Here is a 15,390-nt window from a genome sequence, read left to right on the forward strand (position 1 = left end):
AATCTTCCCGTCCATCCTCATGGCCAACTCTGGCCGTTTAGTTCTACGCTCGGAACTTTTTTCTTCTCAGAGGACAAACCTGACCACCCTGTTACATACAAACTCTCATCAGCTTCCACTCACCCTTATCTGACATTTCTATTTGCTCATTCACTGTCTGTTTCCCCAACTAGAATGCAGGAGCCCTGTGAGCAAGAACTGTGTCTTGCTTCTGGCCTGGTGTCTGCAGAGCCCAGTGGCGCCTGGTGCATAGTAGATGGCCGACATGCATTTGTTGGACCACGACAGAGCGAACCCAGTGTAGCCCACCCCCCACCCCTTCACCCGTTGCCAGACTTCGCTTTCTTTCCATTCAGGACTCTTTGAGTGTTATTTTTACTGCATGCCGGGTTTTCAATATTTCTACTTTTAATCTATTTTGGTTACATGAACTTTGACCTTGCTTCCAGGGAGGATAAATAGGTTTCCCTTGGGTCTTTTTCCTGCCGGTGGTTGTCTGGCAGATGGATGTTCTGTTTTGAAATTTCATGTGCATTTTGTAGTTTTCACAATCTGTCTATGAACTAATAGCTTGCTGTTCCTGGTTTTGCCTTTTATTGAATTAATCTGCTTGTTTCTCTGCAATGTTCGTGCTTTAAGCTATCTATTTAATTCTGATTAGGACCACAGCTGTCACTAGTCTTTATTGATTATGTCACTTTGCCAGTTCTGAAAATACTCTCCAATGGCCTTTGAAGAGAAGTTTCGGCTTGGTGCACTGTACCAGTGAGGCCTATGGCCTCTGTCTTATCTTGAGGTCAAAGTCACTTTAATTTTTCATTTGTCCATGTTTTCTGGGTTTTTAAAAAATGATTTGGTTTGTAAACTTAAGCAATATATTAGGTGTTCATATACTTGATTTTTGTGTCTTTTTCTTTTGATATTTTAATACCTTCATTTAATTAGTTAATTTATTTTTATGTGGTGCTGAGGATCAAACCCAGTGCCTCACACATGCAAGGCAAATGCTCTACCACTGAGCTACAACCCCAGCCCCTTCTTTTGATTTTAAGAGTATTCCTGAGAAAAATTCTGCACAGACTAATAAATGATACTAGGATTTAATTTTACTTAGAAAATACACGTTCTCCTTTTGTCTCAAGTGTCCACATTGCTGACTTTTCCTCATTATCCTGGTACTTTTGTTTTTCATGAACACATTTGTTTGATTCATCCTCCAAGTCTTTTAACATCTCTTGCCTTGCTATGGTCAATTTGTTTAATTTGGCAGAAAACTGGGTTTGCTCTATATTTGGCCTAATAATCCTTCACTGTTCATGTCCATTTTGCTATTTTTAACTTCTAACAGGGTTTGGTTTAAAAAACATTGTTTCCAGGTTTAGCACGGCAAGGGGACTTTCTTTCCTACATTGAAAGGCCTCACGTTGGAAGTTCTGAATTTTCTTTCATACCCTGAAGTAATCTGACGGAACTCATTCTTGAATCTAGAGAAGATGCTGGCCACTTGTTTTTTTTTTTTTTTTTTTTGTACAAGTATCTTCTGACCTGTCCTCCTGACTCTCTCTCTTGCTTGGAATCCATTTATTGGAGCATTTTTTTTATCCCAGCAGCATTTATTAAAAACCTGCTTCCTCCTGGACAGCCATACGTGGGTGAGCGAGACGCTTTGTTCAGGAGACAGATAACAAGTCTCTCCACACAGGATGGTCAGGAGATACGCGATAAAGGAGGAAGAGGACAGTGAAGTTGAGGGACAGAGGACTAGCGAGGCTACTGCCGGTGGGATGGTCCCCGACAAGCTGGTGCTGAGCCGAGGTCTGAGTCACAGTGGAGGAGAAGCTGCCAGGGAAGCACGCGGTGGACGTGTTTGGCTGTTTGCATCCAGGGAGCGAGGGGAGAGGGGGCAGATGCGAGACCAGCCTCCCCAGGCCACCTAGCAGGGGGTCCCTCCCTGGTCAGTCCTGGGACACACCTGTCTTTGCCACCTCATGCCTTCTATGCCTTGGCTGTTCTCTGATGGCTGTCCTAACAGTTGTCCTCTCATTCCTGGGTGGTGGCTTACTGGCCACGGCTCCTTGTCACACATCATGGACCATAAATTTGAAACCTTCTCTTCTGATTTGCCCTGCCACCCCAGCCACGTGGGTCCAGACGGTGACTACCCGATGGCCGCATCTCCTGGTGCCTCACGCGGTGCCTGGGACCTGGGCTTGGTGAGTGAGGGCATCAGGGTGACCTTCTAGCAGTCAAAAGTCCCCCCTTGAACTCAGATTCTAAAAACACATCCTCCCTTTCCCGGGAAGAGAGATAGAAAGACAGAGAGCAGCCATATGCAAACATGTCGCCACCTCTCCTCTTCTTCCCTCCATCTCCCAGGTTTGTTAGCAAAACGTGGAGCTGGTATTCCTCGGATGCCCCTGGCCGGCATTTCTCCATTCCCGGGACCTTCTCACGTGCACCCAGGGCTCTGTCATTCCCGTCCCCACGCGCAGCAAGCTTGTACGCAGTGTGTTTTCTCAGTGCTTGAGTTCTGTCCACGTGTTCTCCATGGCGCTGACCTGCCAGGGCACGTGAATAGTTCCCACTCTGTTTAAACAGGGAAAAGTGGAGTTAGTGTAAGCTGGTGAGTCCATCAGCAAGCGCTGACTCAGCGGCCTGAGCACTAATTCTGCTTATCCTGTGCTCGCTGCATACCAGGCATCGGGCTGGGCCTTGGGGGACCCCAGCTGGAGGGACACCGCCCCGTCTTCCCCAAGCCCATGCTCCGTAGTGGGACACATAGGAAGTGTTACGTGAGACACGAGGATGAAGCTCGGGGTAAGCACTTCTCTAGCACATGCGGGGCCCTGAGTTTTATCCTTAACACCACGAGGAATTTCATTTACTGGTTACCTATGCAATGACCTCTTCCTTTTCTGGTGACTGACAGATCCAGGTTTTGTGTAGATCGGCAACGTGTCCTGCTTAAAAGACCTTAAGAGACTCTCATTTTAAGAGTCTCTCTTGCACCAAGGGGTGTCCACCTGGCGTGACCAGTGAGCTCCTGGGAGCTGAGCAGGAGAGACGGGATGCAGAGGGTCCAAGTGCAAGAATTGCCTCTCCAGCTCCATCTCCTTCTGCTCCTGTCTGATAAGCTGCAATCAGGTAGTGACCACATGGCTGAAGCCAAGTGCTGAAGGTGGAGTGGCCCAAGGAAAAGGGCCCGGGCCCCCAGACCAGCCAGGCGTGTTGTGGAGCCTGGGGCTTTCCTCCACTTCTTCCGAGGTGGGAATGGCTCCCTATTTGGTGAGGCCACACAGATGGCTCTCTGCTTCCTGCAGCTGGATGCCGCTCTCTGAGGTGGAGACACCTGAGCTGGACTCTGAGGGACTTGAGCAGCCACTGACTGGGAAGGGGGCACGCTGTGCTCGGAATGAGGCCTCTGAGTTGGGGTTCATCAGGGGCCATCGCCTGGGTTCAGAACTGTCTGAGGGGACTTCTCGGGCAGCTCTGCACTTGAAACTGCAGGAGGCGGCAAGCGGGAGAGCCCTGTCCAGGCCCGTCACGCTGATGGCCGGCACATCATGTCCACCGGCCTGGCGCTGCTCTGAGTTGGCACATGTGCCCCTTGGAGGCCCCTGCTATGGGGATTCCCAAAAGGAAGCAAAGAGAGGTGAAGCAACTTGCCCAAGGCTGCGGAGCCCATGAGCCAGGGGCCAGCATGGGGTCCTGACAGTGTGGCCGTGGAGCTGGATGGGATCCTGGAGCCGTTGCGTCTCCTCCCGTCTGTGACTGCGAGGGTCCCTGAGATGTGGGCGCTCAGGGGAGTGTGCTCGGGATTCATTCCCCAGCTGCCCGTGGGCCATGAGGCCACGGAGTGGGACACTTCCCCGTAAGGTCTCTTCTTTTTATGGTTCAGGATCTCTACTGAATTAATTTTGCCCTCACATCATGAGAGGCCAAAGTTCTTGCTGTGTCTTTTTATACCTCATCCCAAACGCTGCTGATTTATACGGAGCTGTGATAAATATAACGTCCCCAAGTACATGCTGGGGACCTTCTTTCCAGCCTCAGGTCCCTGCTGGGTTCTCTCCCCCACTGCTTCTAATCAACGAAAAGTGATGTGAGGGTCACCTCGGACAGCAGTCCACTGACTACTAGGTTTTGTCTTTTGTTTATTTGAGGCATGGGGATGGAGCCCAGGGCTCCTGTATGCCCCAGGCCTTCTACCACTGAGCTGCACACCACCCCTTTCTCAAAAATGTGAGACAGGGCCTCACTAAGTTGCTGAGGCTGGCTTCGAAGTAGCGATCCTCCTGCCTTTGCCTCCTGAGCCGCTGGGATTACAGGCGTGCGGCCACCGCACCGGCTAATTTTTGACCTTTTTGTTTGCTTCTGTTTTTGTTTTGGTGCTGAGGATGGGACCTTGCACATGCCGAGCACCCAGTCCTGCCTGTTGGAAAGGAAAACAGAATCTGTCAGTCGCTAGGCAGCCACGGGATGAGTACAGGACTGCTGAGAGCATTTGGAGACTTTAGCAACTTAGCATCACCAGCACCCAAGCGTGTGACCAGGAAGGTAGCCCTGCTGGCGGGCGCAGGGCTCTCCTGGTGCTGCCAACCCCTTGGGTAAGTTCCACGTGCCACGAGCTGGGTGTAACCATGAACAGCAGCGCTGCCGTTGGCTCCTGATGCATCAGAAGTTAAGACAAGAGTGGCTGTCACCACAGGCAGCCGAGAGTCCCCACTCAAGCCACATCAACCTTTCCCACTTGGAAGTCACCTGGTGTTTCGGTCTGCAGCCCAGGACCTGGTGCGGGACCTCACGCCTGCTGAGCTTAGTCCTGCTGCTCTGTCTGCTTGGCTGTGTTGCAGAACACGTAAGTAGACACCTGAGGTCTTTCTGCTGTGATTCAAATGGAGACAAGGTGGGGCTGAGCAGAAAGGACCGGGTGAGCTTTGCCCCACTTGATGCTAGAAGGGAAGAAATATCTCCAATATGTTAGAGTCACAAAGTCAAGGAAGAAACTTTAGGCAAACTGGTGTAGCCTGTTGGTGCCTATTAGGTGAAAGGCACAGTGCTTTTACACATATTCTTTCATCCAGTCTTTACACCGTCTCTTAAGGTAGGCATAATTAATGCCATCTTGCAGGTGAAGAAAATGAACAGAGTGGTTAAGCAGTTGACCCAAGGTCACACAGCTGCTAAATGGGGCAGTTTGTCTGATTTCAAAACCTTCGCACTGTTGCTTATTCCCACAGTTACTTGGTAACAGTATTTATTGCTGACAGTGAACACTGCTGGATTTAGAAGATACTCGGTCATTTTTTAAAATAACTCTTATTTATTTATTTAATTATTTATTTGGTGCTGAGGATCCAGCCCAGTGCCTCACATGGGCGAGGCAAGCGCTCCACCTCTGAGCTCCAGTCCCAGCCCCTCTGTCGTTTTTTAAAACAGCGTTCTTGGTCACTGTTTCAGGCTCTTCCTTCCCATGGGGCTTTTCCTTTATGTACTTAACTTTGTTACTTCCGAGGATGGGGGAGGCCTCCAGGCCGTCCAGAAAATTACCATTCCAGCTTTACCTCCAAGTCTCTTGGGAGAAGAAGAGACAAAGCCTTTTTCTTCGAGTCTGGTGGGGCTGGAATTCAGCCCGCCTGCCCGGAGGTCGGTGCTTGGCTTCGGGGAGACCAGCGTCCCTCTTGGGAACAGTAGGTCTGTGGGGGGGTTTCCTGCCACGTACCACGTGGATGAGGGAAAGGATTTCTGTCGGAGGACGGCGCCAGTTATCGATTAATTACCAAGAAACGTATGTCATCAAATAAACACAAGAGCCAATGATCTTTTCAAATGGAAGTCGGTGTGACGGATGGGGCCATGCCAGGTCTGGCTTCCAAAAGATGGAGGAGCCCACCTTCACCTTTATTTATAGTCCCACAGGTAAAGGGGTCTGGACCCGGAGGGGCTTCTTCTGGGAGGAACAGAATGGGGTAGAGATAGGGAAGCCATTGGCTTAGAGAATTAGCATTTCCTCAGGGCTGAGCCACCTCTGCACAGGGCCACCTCCCCCAGCTGTCTGAAACAGTCTCCCATGACCGCCAGTTCCTGGGAGTCAGACCGCTGTATCCCATGGCTCAGCCGAGCCTGATTCTGCTAGACATGGGTGGCTCCCCACAGGTTTCTTTCCGTGGGGAAAGACTTCTATTATCTAATTTAAAAGATTTCAAAAGACTTTCAAAAGACATTTTCAAAGGCTTCTATTATCTAATTTAAATTAGGTATTAGTTCACAGTGTAATCAGCCTTTGAAAATTGTCTTAACAACTTGCTGTCCTGCGTTAGAATTGAGTTGCAGTTCAGACGGGACAAAGTGACATTACCTATTGTGTGAGACACTTAGCCTGGTTGTTAAATTCTCCAGAACACGTTTCTAATTGTGACCCTGGAGATGTATTTAAATGAACTGAACCGAAGACTTGCAGAATGCAAGTTCCAGCTAAGAGTCCTTCCTCGGTATGATGCTTCATATGTAAAACGTAACCAACTTTTCCCTTTCCCTTCCCTTCAAAGCAAAACACAGATAAAGTTTGAAAGAGGTAAAAATGGAGATTTTTATGGTATTTGAATTTCTAGACCAGAAACAGGTTTATACCTGAAAAACAATTTTTTGATATTTTGAAAAGCAAGATGACAGTGTTGTCTGTATTCAACATGAGTTCTTTGTTCCTCGAGAAATTTTGAGCTTCTTTCAGCAGTGCTGGGGGAATCCCAGGGCCTGCTCGCGCTCGGCAAGTGCCCCACCGCTGTGCCCGCCTAGCCCCTCGGAGCTGATTTCATGGCACGGAAGGGGCTGGGAAACCAGTCCCCAAGTCCCCGGTTCTCTCTTCTTTCCTTTGAGGTGATCTCATTGTCAAAGGGGAGAGCAATGACCGAGGTTGGGGATGCTGTCCTTCAGAGCCCCGGTGGCTGCCCAGGGCAGCTTGCTTAGTGCCTCTGACCCGCGCTCCTTCAGTTCCTCACAGCGAGCTGGTGACCATCGCCTTGGGCGCCAGCTGCCAGGGACACCAACCGTCCACTCTGACCACCCCACAACTACTGTGCCTCCTGCCTCCCCGCTGGTGTCCCTGATCCTGGCATCTCCCTTTCACACAACTGCCAGCAATACCTGATCATGTCACTCTGCCACTTCAACTCAAAAAACCAGCCACAGACAAGATGAAGTCACTGTCCCAAGATGAAGACAAGGTCTGACCGAGAGGCCTCGCCTTTGCATCCTGGCCCTGGGTGCAGGCAATGTCTCCCGTGGTCACCCCTCGATTAGCCTTCCTCCATGCCCCTCTCTGCCCACCCCCTTCCATCTGACGACAATCTCAATGCATTCTAAAAATCCACCCAAGTTTTAATTACCGCACTGTATCTGCTTAGTGCATCTTAATGACAGCGTTGCCCAGCTGCGGGGCCCTGGGCTCGGATCCTGGTTCTGACTCTGCCGTTTCCCAGCTGGGTTATCTGGGCAAATGACTCGAGCTCTGTGCTTCCACTCGCTCGTCTGTCGAGTGGGGATGGTGACTGCTCCCACTTCGGAGGCAAGAGTGAAGACCGTGTATCGGGGTGGGAAGCTGAGGGGACACTGGCTGAGGAAGCGGGTGTTTACCCAGCACTTGACTCATTCCACGAAGAAACCCTTCTGTGAATGGCAGAGGTTTTATTTGAGGGTTCTTAGAAAAATGGAAAACTTTTACAATAAAGGAATTTTATATTCTTGGGCAGAAAATGAGTGCAGTTCTTGGCTTTTAGGTATTTCAGTTGAAGGCTTTACTGATTGGTACAATCGGTAATTGACTGTTTCTAAAAAATCTAGCACAGGGGCCGGCACGTGTGAGATACTGGGTTCAAGTCTCAGCACCGCATATAAATAAATAAAATAAAGATCCATTGGGCTGGGGATATAGCTCAGTTGGTAAAGTACTTGCCTTGCAAGCACAAGGCCCTGGGTTCAATCCCCAGCACCACAAAAAAAAAAAAGATCCATTGACAACTAAAATAATATTAAAAAAAAAAAAAAAATCCAGCCCAGCAGAACTGGAGAAGAGAAGCAGAGAGACTCAGTGCCTGACCTCTTGATCACATGAAGCAGAAAACTGGATTGTATTCTCTGTTCCTCCTTGCACGATTGACTCTAATTTTGACCATGAGAGATGAGGCTGAAGTGAACAACTCTTTGCCTAAAACTTTTGTGCATCTTTAATTACTTCCTTAGAATAAATCACGGAACAATCATCAGGTCAAAGAAAATGATTAACCCTTGGGTACTAATCGCTAGCTCACCTTCCAGATAAGTAGGACTAATTGACACCTTAGCCAACAGTATTTCTGCTCATTTCTTCCATATTTTGCTATCAGTGAATGTTTTGGGTTTTCTTAATCCTTTCTAATTTCATAGACTAGCAAAAGATTTTTTTAAAAAGGAAAAAAATAAAGAAGGCTTATCTTTCTCTCGTTTGCGTTTGTGTAAAATAATAGTTTCTTAGTAAAAGATTTGTTTCAGAATCCGCCATTTTTCTGATCTCCAGAATTCAGTGGCCAAAAATGTTTGTATCTCATGTGATTCTGTTACATGCGTCACGTAGACTAAGAAGAATCGCAAGATCTTAACTCCAGAATCAAAGGTGGGCTTCAAACAAGGACAACAGGAACAACAGTCAGAAGCGATGAAACTCTGTCTTTGCCTGGTGACAAGGGACTCGAGGTAACTTAGGAGACATTTGATACACGTCTTTTGTAAACTACTGAGAGGTTTCATAGTGATGGACTGTCAAATATCAGAATTATTAACATAATTTCCCTTTTTATAAAAAAAAATAGAAGAAAGAGGAGCATCCATGAATGGCTTTGCCTGGGGGGAGGTCCCGGTGCTGTCTGACCTCCTGGTGGTTTTCTGATCTGGTGCTTTTCAGGGAGAGGTACCCAGGGATGTCAGGCATACCCGTCTCTCAAAGCAGACACGAGGATTTTCATCAGAGATGTACATTTTTTAAAAAAATCTAGGTAACCTTCATGGTGTTGAAGGTGGACTCCAAGGCCCTGCGGGGAGGAAGGGGTTAACTCGGTACTGAGCGGGCAAGGACCAGGAGCAGAGGCATTAGGAAATCTGGTATTTCAGGTTGGACTGGCCTTGGAGTACGCCTGCTCCTTTGTTCAGGAGGAAAAGGGCCTCAGAGGTAGAGGACAGTGGACGCAGGCGTCCAGCAGCACCTTCCCAAGGCTTCACGGTGCCGGCCACGGCAGGGCCCCGACCCTCTGATTTCTTTATTTTTATCATCATTACAACCGCCCTGACTGACCCTGGGCCCAGCCGATGGTGGAAATGTGGTGATTGGGCTCACCAATCTTTGGACGTTTGTCCTTTTTCACAGAGTCGTCTGTTCCTGTCACCTGTGAGATGAATGCTTAAGTAAAAGGGACACTGAGATGCTCTCGAGGTCCCTCCCCCATCACACCTTGGGGTTCACGTGTGTGTATCTCTCCAGTGACCAGCATCCCTGCCTGAGTTCCTTTTGCACGCTTTCTTTTTAAGTTGCTTCATTTAACCTGTGACTAATCGGTTAAATAACAGCATGTGCTCCGACTCCCGGGAGCACACTGTGTTCCTGGTCAGATGAAGGGAGTAGATAGTGCTGCTCACGCCATCATTCCCTGCACTCCCTTCCCGTCAAAATCATAAACAAAACCAGTGTCGGAAACCTCTTCCTCCGTGTGTGCCTGCCGGCTGGCTTGACTCAGATCCACTGGGAATTTACCCGCGGAGCGCTCCTCTGTCCTTCGTTCCCCTTATTCCCAAGGGGTCCAGTGGAGCTTCCCCTCGCCCCTCTGCAAGTTCAAGCTGCTGAAATAAACGGACGATAGAATTAGAGAAGGGAAACCACCACGTTGCTAGGTACCTGAGCACAGGAATCAACACACCGCACCAGGCTCAAAGGAGAGCCAGACAATGCAGCGTCTTGGACCTGAACACAGGGCAGGCCTGGGCTTCTGGGGGAGGAGATGGAGAGGCTGGAGGCTGGAGGGAGGAGGTGCCCAGCCAACGGGTGCTGCCCGGTGGCCCAGGTGAGGTCTCCCAGGTAACAGCACCTGGGGCTGTCTCTGTCTGGGCCTTAGACTTCTGACTCTTCCTTCTGTGAGCAGATCCTTCCCAGGCACAGAGGGACTGCAGATGGAGAAGCCTCTCCCCACATCCATGTTTATTTTTCTAATGTTGATAGATGTGTTTCCTTTCATCTGCACAGTGTCGCCCCTGAGTCCGCAGCGCTCTGCAGTTTCTCTGAATAACCGAGGAAAAAAATATGCCAAAGAAATATATTTGGGGTGGGGTGTTTTGATCTCCCCCAAGTCCTCTAGTCTACACACAATGAAGGGGAGGAGGAACGGAGATAAGAGAAGGACCCAGTCCCAGGGGAGAGAGAGTGAGCTGGATCAACCAGAATGTAAATTAAATGAGAAATGTATGATTTCTTGGAAAGAGCAAAGAGACTTGAAATCTGAAAACCCGGATGGCGAACTTAGTTCTCTCCTTATTAACTGCATGAAATTGCACAATTTCCTTTACCACCTTGAATCTGTTTTCTGTAAAATGAAATAAGAATGTCTGCATGATCTGTTTCCAAAGGGTGTGTGTGTGTGTGTGTGTGTGTGAGAGAGAGAGAGAGAGAATCAAATGAGTTGCTGTATGCAGAATCTCTTGGTAAACGTTGAAGCTCTTCACGAAAGTGATAGGCGAGTATCATTTTGGACAGAAAACATGGGAGACAGGTGGGAGGGGCATCCAAATTGGGAATTCACCCCGGAGCAAGGTTTTGGCAGTTCTTAGGAAGTCTTGGGTAACTTGGACGCCAGGCCTCACAGAAGCTCCCCCTGCCCTCTAGACCCCAAGTCTAGGTCCTTGCCCCTTGGATAGTCACCAGCATCTCTCTACCCCTCTGCCCTCTGGCTTTGCAGATGAGATCAGGACCTGGTCTCATCCATCACTGTGCCCATAAACCTGACACTGTATACACACACACTGTGCATTTCATCAGTAAATAAAAGTATTTTTTCACAGGTAAAATCCTGAATGGGGCATTAAATCTGACAGGGCCACACATCAGAGGATTCTGCTAGACACTTCATGCTGTATCGTAAAGTCAACGGATGAAAACCAGGCTTGGTATTCAAAGCACTAGGTTTACGCCTGGCCAACTGCACGGTCACTGAGGTCTCAGTTAAATGCCACTTCTTCAGCCTTTCCTGACCCCTAACCCCGACCAAGTGCCCTTGTACTGTGCTTCCTGGGCATCCTCTTTGCTGACATATGCTATATTTTAATGACCCCTTGAAATGAGACCATAAGCTCCTCTGCACCCAGGAACCTGCCGAGCACGGTGTGCCCATGTGGGAAAGGCCTGCTGTGTGGGGTTAGGAAGGGGTGTTGCCACCCAGCAGAACACATCTAGTGCTTCCCTCGGTCACTGATCCCTTGCTCTGTAGCAGGCTCTGTTCTAGAGGTCGGAGGCCCACCGGTGACCACCAGCCAGGAATTCTTGCCTCCCTGGAGTTGACCTGGTAACAGGACATACTGATGATAAATTAAGAAATGTAGTATGTTGTGTAAAAGGGTAGTTTTCTTTAGTCTGTAAGGAGATACAGATCTTTACGATAAGTAAAGAAATCCTGTTGTGTTGCCCCCAAAGGACTGGAAGTCAGTATTGCCCTTTTATATAGAGTCCTCCATTGTGGCCACTTCTTGCTGGAGGGTGGCAGAATTCCATTCCTCTTGGAGAAGATGGCAACTCAGCATCAGCCCAGGGCTGGGATGTGGCTCAGTGGTAGAGGATGTGCCCAGTGCTAAAAAAAAAAATCATCCACAAACTAAACAATCTGTCTCCGTCTGACTTTGCTTTGTTATATAAGAAACTTACTTTTAAAGTAAAAAATAAAATAAAATAAAAAATAAACTTTTCTGAGAAAAAAAGTTACTCTACGTCTCGTCACACCAAATTACAAGTACATTAAAATACAATTTCTGTATTTACTGAGATCTTGGGTCATCATTTAGATGCATGCAGACTGAGCACCTACTATGTATCAGTGCCTTTTCTAGACTGTTACAATGATAGGTGCTTGAAGTTTCTTAAGAGTACTTTGCCTCTGCACTGGTTTGCTTTACCTTAGTCTTTCTGAGTCTGTCTTCTATTTTTTTTTTTTTTTTAATTAGACTCTCTTTCCTCCCCTAGGTGATTATTGTTTATTTTGGGACCCGCCTGTCCTTGCCTATGATATTTGGTGCATTGGCTTCGTCCCTTCCATTTTGACTGTGGAAATATCCTTTTGTTTTTCTTTTCTCCTCTTTTCTTAGCCAAGGCAGCCAGATAAGTAGTTCTTGGGAAAGTGAGGTATCAATTTTATACTTTCCCTTCTGCAACTTTAAACTGCTCTTTGCTTTGCTGAATGGGTTTGTTTCAGCAAAACTATCGACTAGACAGCCAAGGAATGAGGACCATGCCAGACCAGCCCTGACGGAAAACATCACCAAAAGAGCCGCTCATTACTTGTGTGTATGCAAACTAGTCTGTTTTCTTTCCCCCAACTCAATCTTGAGTTTCGCACATGCCTGCTGGAATGGTGTTCTTTACCCCACAACCCCCCACACATGTTGTTGATAACACCTCATGGGAAGAACCAGCTCAGACAGAAGTCTGCCCGAAACTGAAAAACTGTGCTTGTATGCTACAGAAATTAGCATTGACAAAGGTAGATGTGCTGCTAGATGCGTGCATTCAGAAAATGGATAAACTCTAGGGAAAACACTAACTTAAAAAAAGATCACCTGGTCAAAACACCCCTTTAAACCAACCGTTATTGAGCGATGAGCTGTAGGTCCTAAGGGGCATGCCTACGTTTGCGCCTGGTCCACTCTGATCACAGAGGTTGCAGCAGGAATCCAGGGTGGCTTTTCTAAGAGGACTATCGGTTCCCCGATAAAGCTATCCCCTCCTCTTGCATTCCTTTATATTTGTGGGATTCTCTCTCAGTGGAGCAGGGCTTGATGTTGAATTCAGCCATACGGATGACAAGCCCGTAAGACCAGGAAGTGGCCCTGGTGGATAAGGTGTGCGAACACGAAACTTATTCTGTATCCTGAATCCTGAGTCTCAAAATTGCCAAATATGCAGGACTCAGAGGATGTGAGAAGTCAGGCTAGAATGACCTGCTTCAGGTGCTTGCCCAATGGTATGGTTTTGTCAACTGCGTGTTGTCAAATGGTGTCACTTCCAGCACCGGCGGAGGGGCTTAGGGAGGCTGGAGGGAAGGCAAGAGAGATGAACTTGAAGGACAAAAAAGCCAGTGTCCCTCCTAGACTGTCTCGAGGATGGAAGTGGCTTGGCAGGCGCTCTTTCTGAGCAGGCCGGAGGGAATTTGCTTCCCAGCCGTTCTGGTGTATTTCCCTTGTCAGTCTTTGCTCCCACGGTCTAAAAGCAAATACCGGATCTCAGCGCCTACAGCGCTGGTCAAGGACTGCCGCTTCCCTCCAGAGTGACTCACCGGGCCGAGACCCACTGTAACCGCTGGCAGGTTCCCTTCCTCTCCTCCTGGGCTTTCCCTCCACCTTGTATAGAAACCACACTGGTGGGCTAGTAACGGCTGGGCCTAGATAGGCATATTCTTTTTTTTTTTTTTTTGGTACCAGGGATTGAACCCAGGGGCACTCAGCCACTGGCCCACATCCCCAGCCCTTTTTATTTTATATTTGAGACAAGGTCTCGGTAGGTCCTTAGGACCTTGCTAAATTACTGAGGTTGGTCTTAAAGTTGCAATTCTCCCGCCTCGGCCTCCCTAGTCACTGGGATGACAGACTCGAGCCACCACATCTGACTTCATTTTTCTTACATTGTGCTTCTCAATTTCTACTAAGAGATCTTGGAAGATATTCTTGATCTTAGTTTTCAATTTGGGATTCTAGCAGACCACGGCAATTGAACTCGTTTTAAATTCCACCATGTACAGACATCCTCAGTATTCTGGGAAGATTGCATATCAAAATCCACAGATTCTCAAGTTCCTTTTACAAAATTGTGTGGTATTTCCATAGAACCTATGCACTTCTTAGTGAGTGTATGATTTAAACTTCTAGATGAACTTCAATGCCTAATGTAAGGTTAATGCTGTGCAAATAGTTGTTACACTGTATGTTTAGGGAGTAACAACAAGCGAAAGAGTGTCTACATGTTCAACAAAGACACGGTTTTTTTTTCCCCTGAATATTTTCTATGTCAGTCTGGTAGAATCCACAGATGTGGAACTCATGAGTACTGAGTGCCAACCGCATGCTTTTAAATATAGTAAAATACGCATTTCTGGAAGCAGTAAGGTTGTGATTAATCTGAGGCTTAGCTGTTTGTTACTATTTCATGCTAAAGACCTGCATAAAAACTTGTTCCACAAATAGGATGATTTTAATTGGGCATAAGAGCACACACCTGTAATCCCAGCTACTTAGGAGGCTGAGGCAGAAGGATTGCAAGTTCCAGGCCTGCCTGGGCAACTGAGTGAGGGCCCATCTCAAAATAAAATAAAGCTTAAAAAAGGACTGAGGGATGTAACTCGGCAGCAGAATAGTTTCTCAGTACGCAGGAAGCCCTGGGCTTAATTATAGTACCACCACCATCAAAAAAAAAAAAAAAAAAAAAAAGATGATCTCTTGCTTCTGAACCAGTTGTGAATATGGCTTAATACCGCAAAATCATAAACCCATGAAGGAGCATAAATAGAATGTGACTTCAGAGAAAATAGAAATTACACTTTGCCAGCTGGTATGTAATATCAGCCTGTGACTTTCAGCCTAGAATTTTACTTCGTTTTAGCATCAAAAAAAAAAAAAAAATGATCCACGGGACTATAAGCACTTTGAAGGCAGAGGCCACGTTATTCTTCTCTTTCCGTCTCCTCCCGGTGGTCGAGAAGCAGGCCTGTGCGCTGCCTCGTTGATGGGAAGCATCCAGGGGGCAGCTGGATGGTGACATGTTACCCAGCCATGAGTCATTTGTCCTGGGCCTTGAGAAGAATTTGAAAAGTCAAAACAGAGTTGAGAAGAATGCCAGGTTGGCAAAATCAGTAGAACAGAGCAGGGTGTTAGTTTGTCAGAATACAGGGTCAGAGAGGAGGCCAGCCAGACTACGGACAAGGTATTGTTTTGGAGAATAACTAGAAAGAGAAGGCGCTAGACAAGAGGAGGAACTTACCAATGTGCCGGGTTGGGTGTGTCACGTGAATAGCGCGTCTCTTCCCCCTTAGTGTGTGACCAGGCGGTGGCTCTTCTTCACCTGCCTCTTAGCACAGTTCCTCTGATCTTGGTGGTGTTGAAGGGCGGGCGGCTGGG

General features: G+C 47.8%; 1 long non-coding RNA gene across 2 annotated transcripts in view; it reads left to right on the forward strand.

The window, feature by feature from the left end:
* The first annotated feature begins 2,840 nt into the window (after window positions 1-2,840).
* The window catches only part of LOC306657475, a 183,371-nt gene continuing 170,821 nt past the window's right edge, over window positions 2,841-15,390 (forward strand). For both annotated transcript variants that reach the window (XR_013762805.1, XR_013762806.1), the window contains exon 1: window positions 2,841-2,850. This is a non-coding gene — a long non-coding RNA (uncharacterized lncRNA). The remainder of the gene's footprint in view (window positions 2,851-15,390) is intronic.

The sequence above is a fragment of the Sciurus vulgaris genome, assembly GCF_902686455.1.
Source record: "Sciurus vulgaris genome assembly, chromosome: 1".
Taxonomy (NCBI): Eukaryota; Metazoa; Chordata; class Mammalia; order Rodentia; family Sciuridae; genus Sciurus; species Sciurus vulgaris.